We start from the raw sequence: 9,084 nt of genomic DNA, 5'->3' as shown, positions 1-9,084 counted from the left end.
TGTCCGCTAGACTTTGGTGTGGTTGAGCGGCTGCTAGTCTTGCCAGTGAATCAACCTTGACATTCTTTTCCCTGGGTATCTGTGTGATGGTGTGAAATTTGAATTTTTTGAGGAGTGTCTTGACGTACCCCAAGTATGCTGCCAGCTATTGGTCCTTGGCCTGGAAGTTGTCGTTGACCTGGTTAACGACTAGTTGGGAGTCGCTGAATATGTTGACATTGTCAGCCCCCGAGTCGATGGCGAGGAGCAAGCAGGCAATGAGTGCTTCATATTCGCCATGTTGTTTGAGGCTTTGAAATTGAACTTCAACACATATTCCGCCATGTTGTTTGAGGCTTTGAAATTGAACTTCAACACATATTCCACGTTTAGTCCCCCGGGTCCTGTCAAGATGACTCCGGCGCCGCTGGCCTTGGTACAAGCGGATCCGTCGACGTGGAGGTTCCAATCTGACTGCTGCTGGGAGGCCGGTTCCTCAGCGGTTACAATTTCTGCGTTGGCCTTTTCTGCCTCTAAGTTGGGTTCATCTTGCCGCTCGGTGAGCTCAGTATGAAATCGGCCACCGCCTGACCTTTCATGGCGGTCCTGGGCTTGTAATCAATATCAAACTCACTCAGCTCGATTGCCCACTTGCTGAGGCGCCCAGAGTGCTCAGGGTTCTGCATTACCTGCCTCAGCGGTTGGTTTGTTAAGACATGAATTGTGTTAGCCTGGAAGTACTGGCGGAGGCGCCTAGCGGCGACGATGAGTACGAGAGCGAGTAGCTCCAGGGGGGTATATCTTGTTTCTGCTCCATTCATGCCTCTGGCGGCGTAGAAAACTAGGAGCTCTTCCAGCCCCTCTCGTCTCACAATAGCGCAGCTTACCGCCGATTGTGATACGGCCAGGTAGATGTATAGTATCTCTCTTGGCACATGAATGGAAATAAGTGCGACTGCTGCCAAGTACTCCTTTAGGCTCTGGAATGCCGCCTCACAGTCTTGGGTCCATTCAATTTCCTTCTTGTGAGTCCTCTTTAGGACCTTGAAAAATGGGAGGCATCTGTCAGTGAGCCTGGAGATGAACCGAGAAAGGGCGGTGAGTTTTCCTTGAAGACTCTGAACGTGCACCTTCAATTCCGGGGCCTTCATGTTGAGGATGGTTTGCACTTTGTCAAGGTTAGCCTCTATGCCCCGCTCACTGACGATGTAGCCCAGAAATTTGCTGGCGGTGAAGCCAAAGAAACATTTTTTTGGGTTGAGGCGCATGCCATAGGCTAGAAGAATGGCGAATATGATGCGTAGGTTTGCCACGTGTCCGCTGGCCTTGATGCTCTTGACCAACATGTCGTCCACGTATACCTCTATTATCTTGCCAAGGTGTTCGGCAAACATGGCATTCATCAGCCGCTGGTATGTTACCCCCGCGTTCTTCAAACCGAAAGGCATGACATTGTAGCAGTATAAGCCCTTGTCAGTTGTGAAGGTAGTGAACACTTGGTCCCCGGGGTACATCTTGATTTGATTATAGCCGGAGAAGGCGTCCATCATGCTGAGCAGTTCGTGCCCAGTGGTTGCGTCGACCAGCTGATCAATGCGGGGTAGCGGGAAGCTATCCTTAGGGCATGCTTTGTTAAGGCCCTTGAAGTCAACACACATACGCCACTTGCCGTTAGGTTTCTTAACCATGACCAGGTTGGAAATCCACTGGGGATAGTTAACCTGGCGGATGAACCCAATGTTCTGAAGCTTGACAACTTCCTCGCCTATTGCATGGTACCTCTCCTCATCAAAGGCCCTTCGCCGTTGCTTGACAGGGTAGGAAGATGGTTTGATACTTAGCTTGTGTGTGATGATCTCAGGAGAGATGCCTGGCATATCAGCATAGGACCATGCAAAGACAGCGGCGTTGTCTCGTAGAACTGAGTGAGTTCTGCCGCTATTTCTGGGGCTAGCTGAGCGCCAATGCGGACTGTCCGCTCAGGATGTTCGTCGGAGATGTTGATAACCCTTAAGGATGTTTCAGGGTTGACAGGCTCCTTTTTTACGTACTTGTCTTCGTCATCCCTATGGTCCTCAAAGATATTTGGTGTTGGTGCATGGTTTCGTACCGTTAGGATCTCATGGCGGCGCGTTGACCGTGCCACGGTCGTTGAGTAGCATTCTCGTGCCAGCTGTTGACTGCCTTTGACACAGCCTGTCCCGTTAGGGGTGGGGAACTTCATGAGAAGCATGTATCCCGCTATGATGCACTTTAGCTTGTTGAGCGCCGACCGACCGATGATGGCATTATACGAACGAAAGCAGTCGACAACGATGAACTCCGTATGTATCTCCGCTGTACACGGGCTAGCGCCGATCACTAGCCGCATGTAGTCAGAGCCTAGCGGTTGTGTGACATCACCAGAAAAACTAAGCAGCGGCTCATGATCTTGGAGTACTTTTCTATTCCGTTGGAGTTGGTTGTAGCAGCCATTGAAGATGACATTGACGACGGATCCGCTGTCAACAAGGACCCTTCCCACTAACCATTTATCGAGCATGGCGTCGATCAAGAATGGGTCGTCGTGGGGCAGGTGCACTCCGCGCTCCTCCTCCTCTGAGAAGGTAATGGGCTCCCAACCAGACTTTGGGACCTTGGCGGACCTCTCGTAGCGGATGTTGCAGATTTCTTTTGGATGGTTAGCGCGCGTATAGCACTTTCTTGCCCTATGAGACATATTGATGATTGGAGCACCGCCGTCGATGGAGTTGATGCGGCGCATGGGCTCGATGTTGGCGACCACAGGTGATGGCTGACGCACCTTGAATTGTTCCAACTTACCATCGCAGTATAAGGTTTCAATTGCTGTTTTGAGGGCGTTGCAATTGTTAGTGTTATGACCGCTGTCCTCGTGGTTTTTACACTACTTGCCAGTGTTTCTCAGTTTTCCCGCTCTTGGGTATTTTCTTAGGGTGGCGGTGGGACCTGGTCTTTGCATTGGTCGTATATCTCTTCATACGAGGCCGTGAGGACTGTAAACAAGCCGTATCGCTGAGAGGACTCCGACTGTTTGTTACGGTTGTCCCTGTGAGTGGAGCGGTTGCCCTTTTGTCGCTTGCTCTGGTAGTTGCCCTGTTGCCACTCTCTCTTCTTATCAGTTGGCGGTGTAGCAGAGGTTTTGTTAGTGGTCTCCTGATTGCTGGAGGGTTGAGTGGACTTTACTGGCGTTGGTGGCGGTCGTGGTGTTTCCCCATAAGTGATAAACTCCGCTTGTGCGTGGATGACCGCCTCACTCATGACGTGGTCATACGTGGCACTGGGATGATTATAGTTGAGATGATAGAGAAATAGCCCCTTTAAGAGTCCCTGCTTGAAAGCTGCCAGCGCCATTGTTTTATCCAGATCACGGCACTGAGACGCCGCTGCTCGCCATTTGGTGACAAATGCCTTCAATGTGTCCTCTGTTCCCTGCTTGACGTTGAACAGTTGGGCGGTGTTGTGGTGTCCGGCGGCCAACAGAATGAACCGAGAGAGGAAAGCGTTTGATAGCACATGGAATGAGTCAATGGACCCCGGTGGGCATTCAAAGAACCATCTCATGGCCTCACTATCCAATGTTTCGCTGAACAAATGACAAAGAGTGGCGTCGTCGAATCCCTTGTTGTTAGTGACTTTTTTGAAGGTGTCCATGCGGACGAAGGGGTCGGTCCTACCGCTGTAGTGTGACATCTTTGGTGTCTTTGCATATGCGGGTCTGACGGCTTGCAAGATCCTGGCTGTGAATGGTCCTGGTCTGGACGCAAAGAGCGGATTTTGCATTGGCGCTGGGGTGCCTGTTTCCGCCCGGATTAGCCTTTGCTCCAGTTGGTGCATTCTTTCTAGGATTAGGGCTGTTGCGTCGCCGACGGACCTTGCCTGAAGGTTCCGCTGGACCAATCCTCGCTGGGGGACAGGTGGATTACCTTCAGTCCTAGCCCTAATCGCCGAGTGGTTGGTGTGTGGTTGTGACTCTGCTTCCTGTTCCATCATTAGGCGGGGTGAGGGGTGGGCCCATTCCCAATAGTTGTGGTGGGTTCAGCGGTACCTGCATTTGTATGACTGGTACGGGTGCCATTCCGCCGGTATTGGGTTGACTACGTCTGGTGCTCCGCGATTGCTCGCTCTGTGTTGGGTTAGCATTTGTTTCCAGCTCATTTTTCAGTTCGTCAAACCTTGACATCAGTGTGGCCACTTGCTTTTGGGCCTCGGCCTTTTCTCGGCGTTCTTGTTCGCGTTCCCTGTTTGCCTTGTGAAGGTCCGCCAATGCCAGCTCATACATAGCGGTGAGATCTTGGATTGGTGGGCAGCTGCTGCTTGGCTGGGCCTCCGCCGCAGTTTGAGTTAGCGGGGTCTGGAATGAGCTTTGGGGTTCCATGCCAAGGTTGACCGGAGTGTTGAATAGTTCTCGGTTAATGTTAATTGCTGGGTTAACGCTAGCCGTGGGGTTGGTGGGATGGGGGTTGACGGATTGATTTGCTGGCTCTTCAGCCTTTCCCCCATTACCGCTAGCCATGGTAGTTGTGGTGGGATGGCCTTTTGTTCAAGGATTCCCACAGAAGGCGTCAATGTTGATGTCTAAGATAATGGGCGGTAGCCCAGACCTTGGTTAACGTTGATCCGATGGGCGGACCGCTACTTATGATTGTCAGAGCTTCCGCTACCTGTCAAGTGAAATACAAAGCAACGTTAGATGGAGACCGCGTTGGGCGGTCTTCTCTTCTCCGATGCCTAAGTTAGTCAATATATTTGTGTTGACAGAATAACAGTAGGTAAGTAGTAAAATGCGTAATTAATGAGGAGAGAGGAGAGAACCTTTTATAGGTGGGAGAGAGGCTGATCTCTTCCATGTTTTCGATGTGGGACTGATATGCTTCAGTTCCCAGCGTCTGGAGCTTCTGATGCTATCTTGACGCGGCGCGTGGCGGTGTGTCTGTGGTGATCTGGGAGTGAGCCGGGACTCAGGCGGTAGCCTGCTTGGCTGTGCTTTTGTAGGTCACATCACCGGCGGTAGCTGGTACCTCTGGTGGTGGCATGAGCGTGGCTCATTATAGCTAATTATGTTTGCAAATGCTTATGTAAGTACAACTGAGAACACCGTTTCTTTCTGCATCCTCCAAGAAGGCTTTCATGAATATAAGCTCGCGCTTGATTTCTTCAAGTTCATCATGAACTCCTCCTAATAGTGACAACTAGGAACGACAACCCGCGCGATGCCGCGGGGAAGCATTTTTGCATTATGTTTGCTAAATTTCATATGTTTTTCAGTGTTTGATTCGCAAAGATAACTACGATGTGATTAAATGAAAACGGAAAGTTGTTGCGAATGGTATAACTGCATTTAGATTGTATAACAATTATCAAGTTATTTCTTCCAAGTGAATTAACAACTAATAGTAATTAATTAATGAAGTTCTTATTTTCAAACTGATCTTTCACATGTTCGGTTAACATTTCGTACAACCCCACGGGTCATTTGTGTATTGACCTGAAAGGTCGTCACCTTCATGCTTTGTAGAGTGGCAATTGCGTCCTACCAGATATGAAGTACGCAAAAGTTGAAGAACACTTCAGCTTATACATCAAGTTTCCCTTCTCAGCTTCTTCAATTGTCCAAGAACTCTTCACCGCTGCTAGCAGCTACATTGTTGTGGGCACTGAGGGTGATTGTGATTCTACAGTAGAATTTTGTGCCTTCCTCGAATGTCTCCAACTGCATGATTTTCTCCAACTCCATTCAGAAAATCAAGCAGTTGGATTATATGTTTCTGCATATTCAAAGTAGAGCTCCAAAACAAAACAAAAAAATGTAAAGCCTCCACAGCCCCGAGAGAAGTGGAAACTGTGTGACATACTGACATGTGAAACAAAGCAAAGACAGAGAGCCATCAAATCAAACCCAAAAAACAATAAATGCATACAACCACCCTTCTATTGTAACAAAGGATTCCCCTTTTTTGTGGAAAAGGCCAATACAGACAGGACCTAGAGCATTTAAATTTTGAAAAGAAACAAATTAAAGAAATATGTAGGTTATATGACGTATGAGTTGAAAGTAATTTTCTTAGTTCACCTGGGCTGATGCACGAAAGTTTTTCATGCTTGAGCAAGAGCTGAAAGGTCTCAACATCTACTTCAGTACTGGAATACTTTTCTGAACTCATATGCATTTCTACACACAATTACAAAATCCAAGTATATGATTAGAAACTTTACAGAAACTAAAACAATACAACGTAATAAATAATCTATAATAATCACCCGACAATTAATAAATCATCTTTTCATGTTGAAATAATCGTCTTTGACATAATGTATGAACTAATGCATAATAGTATACAAACGTACCATATTCACTTCTTCATTCCTCTGTGGGGGAAGATTTTTGAAGATCATTGGTGACAAATAGAAGGTACATGACTATCATCATGCTGAGGCTTTCAAGGATCTGTAGTCTTTGTTGCTGTTGAGTGGACCTTGCGTTGAAGGCGTTATGCAAGGATATTCCCCAAGAGGAATGAAGGAGGACGCCCTCTAATTTCTTGCTTTTGGAGCTTTGATCTTAGCCCTTTAGGCCTCAATATCAGTTGCTCATAGAGATGTGAGGACACCAGCAGAAACCCACCCACCAATACTGACAATATGATCTTTGCTACTACCACTAACAGCTCTTCTTCAATTTTTCTGACCTTCCATCTGCTGCTGCTTGTAAATCTTCCTTTCTCATCCTATGGTATATGACTGTTATTCTCACGGAGGTCTATGGCTCTGTTTAACTGTAAACCTAAAAAGGAACGTGGTTAGCATCTTCCTTATTGCAACCAAACTAATGCAGCGGCATTCTTTCAATTTCTAAGCAACCATATATAAATCGAGCATATAAAATTCAATGCAGATAACCTGCATACTCAGCACTTTACATATAATAACAGTAAAAAAAGAATAAACTATCCAAATCCCTGCCCCTTGTAATTCAGTTCAGCAGAAGCAAGAGGCAACGAAGTGAAAATTGAGATTGACAATAAATGGGAGTGAATAGCAATTTGATAGACAGCATCAACTAAAAGGTAGAGATAATCAAGTACGCATCATACAGCAAAACCAATGTAAATGAGATGAGCATGTATAATATAATGTAAAGAATAAGGTAAAGACTTTGTTCCGAAAACAGATTTGAAAGGAATTGATGAATAAATATGCCAACACTGAAACTGAAAATCGATTCTGTTTCAGGCCATCATCTTTACAATCAGATAAACATGAAAAAAAAAAAAAAAAATCAGTTTCCATTGAAAGTTATCATACGTGCCACAAAAATCAGCAAAGAAATCGCTACCATAACTTCATGTAACTAAATACAGGGAGATCACTACCACCTATTGCAGATGATCAAAGGGTATATATAGAAGTTCATGAATGTAAATGAAAGCAAATTCATATTCATCTTGTATTCACAATTAGTGTTTGATAGGACCTAATTCAAAATTGAGAAACTAACACTTACCAAGGTCCTCTGCCTTCTTCAACTTTTTCCAAAGCTAATCGAATGGTTGTTCAAAAGCTAATGAACTCACTGAGCCGCGGAGGCCCACTCATGATGCACTACTCCATTGTCTTCTCTGTTATGTCCAAATTTCACATAACCTACAGGAGCAGCAAAAAGTGTTCCATAATGAGAACCATATTAAGATAAATGATATTGTCTAAACAGTCCCACATGTTATGAGCTTATGATCCTCACATCGTACTTAAAAACATTCATAGATATCCATGTATAAACCACGAAAAGGAAAACCATTGGTGACAGGAAATACAAATCACCTCGAACGAATTCCTCTAACCTGCTTCAAATTTCTCAATGAGACTTAAATTGAGTGGTGAAAAGTTAAACAAAATAAACAAATCAAAGCTAAAAATAACGCATTGCAGTTTTTTTTTTTTTTTTGTGCAGTGATACTTGGCTACAATAGTGTATGTAAAATAACAAAAGTTAGTGATATCAAGATTGTTCAAAAATCTATGAAAGAGAGAAAAGTCAGTATCGATGTTAATGCACAAATAAAATTTTTTACTTAAAACTTCACTCACCTTTCACACATAGAAGACCAAATTATTGTTCACTTCTCTATTATTACCGACTGATTTCGGTTTTTGAGATAGAACTGAAGCTGCACAAAGTAGTTTTCAGAATGAGGTTCATCTATTGCAGAATATGGATAAATACAATTGTTAGCATTTGTTAATAACCAAAAGGATATGAAGTAGTAAACTGTATATGCTTTTTGCAAATCTTGATATGAAATATATTAACTCATTTGGTTATAGTTTGATATTCATATGAATAAATGCTATGATTAATATTGGTAGACATTCTTTTTCTTAGCAAATTGAAACACACGGATCAAAGAATATATATATAAACAGTAAAACCAGCATACAATTAATCGAATAGCTTCAAGTGTTTTCAATTAATCAACCAGATTTGGAAGTGGAAGACAAACCAAATTTCTAAACTGTAAAGATCTATATCAATTGACGATGAACCATAAGCACCAAAAAAAAAAAATAAGAACAACAATCAGAAACCAAAGTATTATCAAAAGTAGCAGAAACAGTAAAGGAGAAAAAATTTCAAAACTGAAATATTGAAAGCTGTCAAACGGACTAAAGGGGCAAATTAATGATAGAATAAAAGCAACTGAATAATCTCCCACTCCAATAAAAAAGGATCAAACAATTTGAATCAGATGGTTTCCTGCCCTTAGAGATACAACATCATTTTGGGTATAGATGAACAATGTGGTAAAACAAATGATCGTTCGTAATTGTTTGATCAAAATATCAGTGCTTATTATATTGGGCTAATTCTATTCTATCGGTATAAAATCTATCTTACCAAGTTATGAGTGATGGGGATGTTGTTGATGTCGGCGAAGGAGAGAGACTGATGTTGATAAAGGCTTCTGGAAATGGAAAAGTAATGGAGAAGAGACTCTCTTCCTCTGTTGCTTTTTTTTGTAGTGATTTTTGGGTTTTGAGGTGGATTTTATGTTGGGTGTGAGGGATTAGAAGAGAGAAGAAGATCAG

General features: G+C 44.1%; 1 long non-coding RNA gene across 2 annotated transcripts; it reads right to left on the bottom strand.

Annotated features, from left to right (window-relative positions):
- Window positions 1-5,376: 5,376 nt before the first annotated feature.
- Window positions 5,377-9,084, bottom strand: LOC133740968 (uncharacterized). Of its 2 annotated transcripts, none has more exons than XR_009861537.1 (5): window positions 8,894-9,084; window positions 8,086-8,165; window positions 7,502-7,641; window positions 6,346-6,773; window positions 5,377-6,169 (listed from the first exon to the last, which is right to left on the bottom strand). It is a non-coding gene; the product is annotated as an uncharacterized LOC133740968 (long non-coding RNA). The 2 variants fall into 2 exon arrangements; XR_009861536.1 differs by having other exon boundaries at window positions 6,346-6,781; window positions 8,894-9,083.

Source organism: Rosa rugosa, chromosome 3 (assembly GCF_958449725.1).
Source record: "Rosa rugosa chromosome 3, drRosRugo1.1, whole genome shotgun sequence".
Classification (NCBI taxonomy): Eukaryota; Viridiplantae; Streptophyta; class Magnoliopsida; order Rosales; family Rosaceae; genus Rosa; species Rosa rugosa.
The sequence above is the reverse complement of the archived record's forward strand: the minus strand, read 5'-3'. Positions and strand labels throughout refer to the sequence as shown.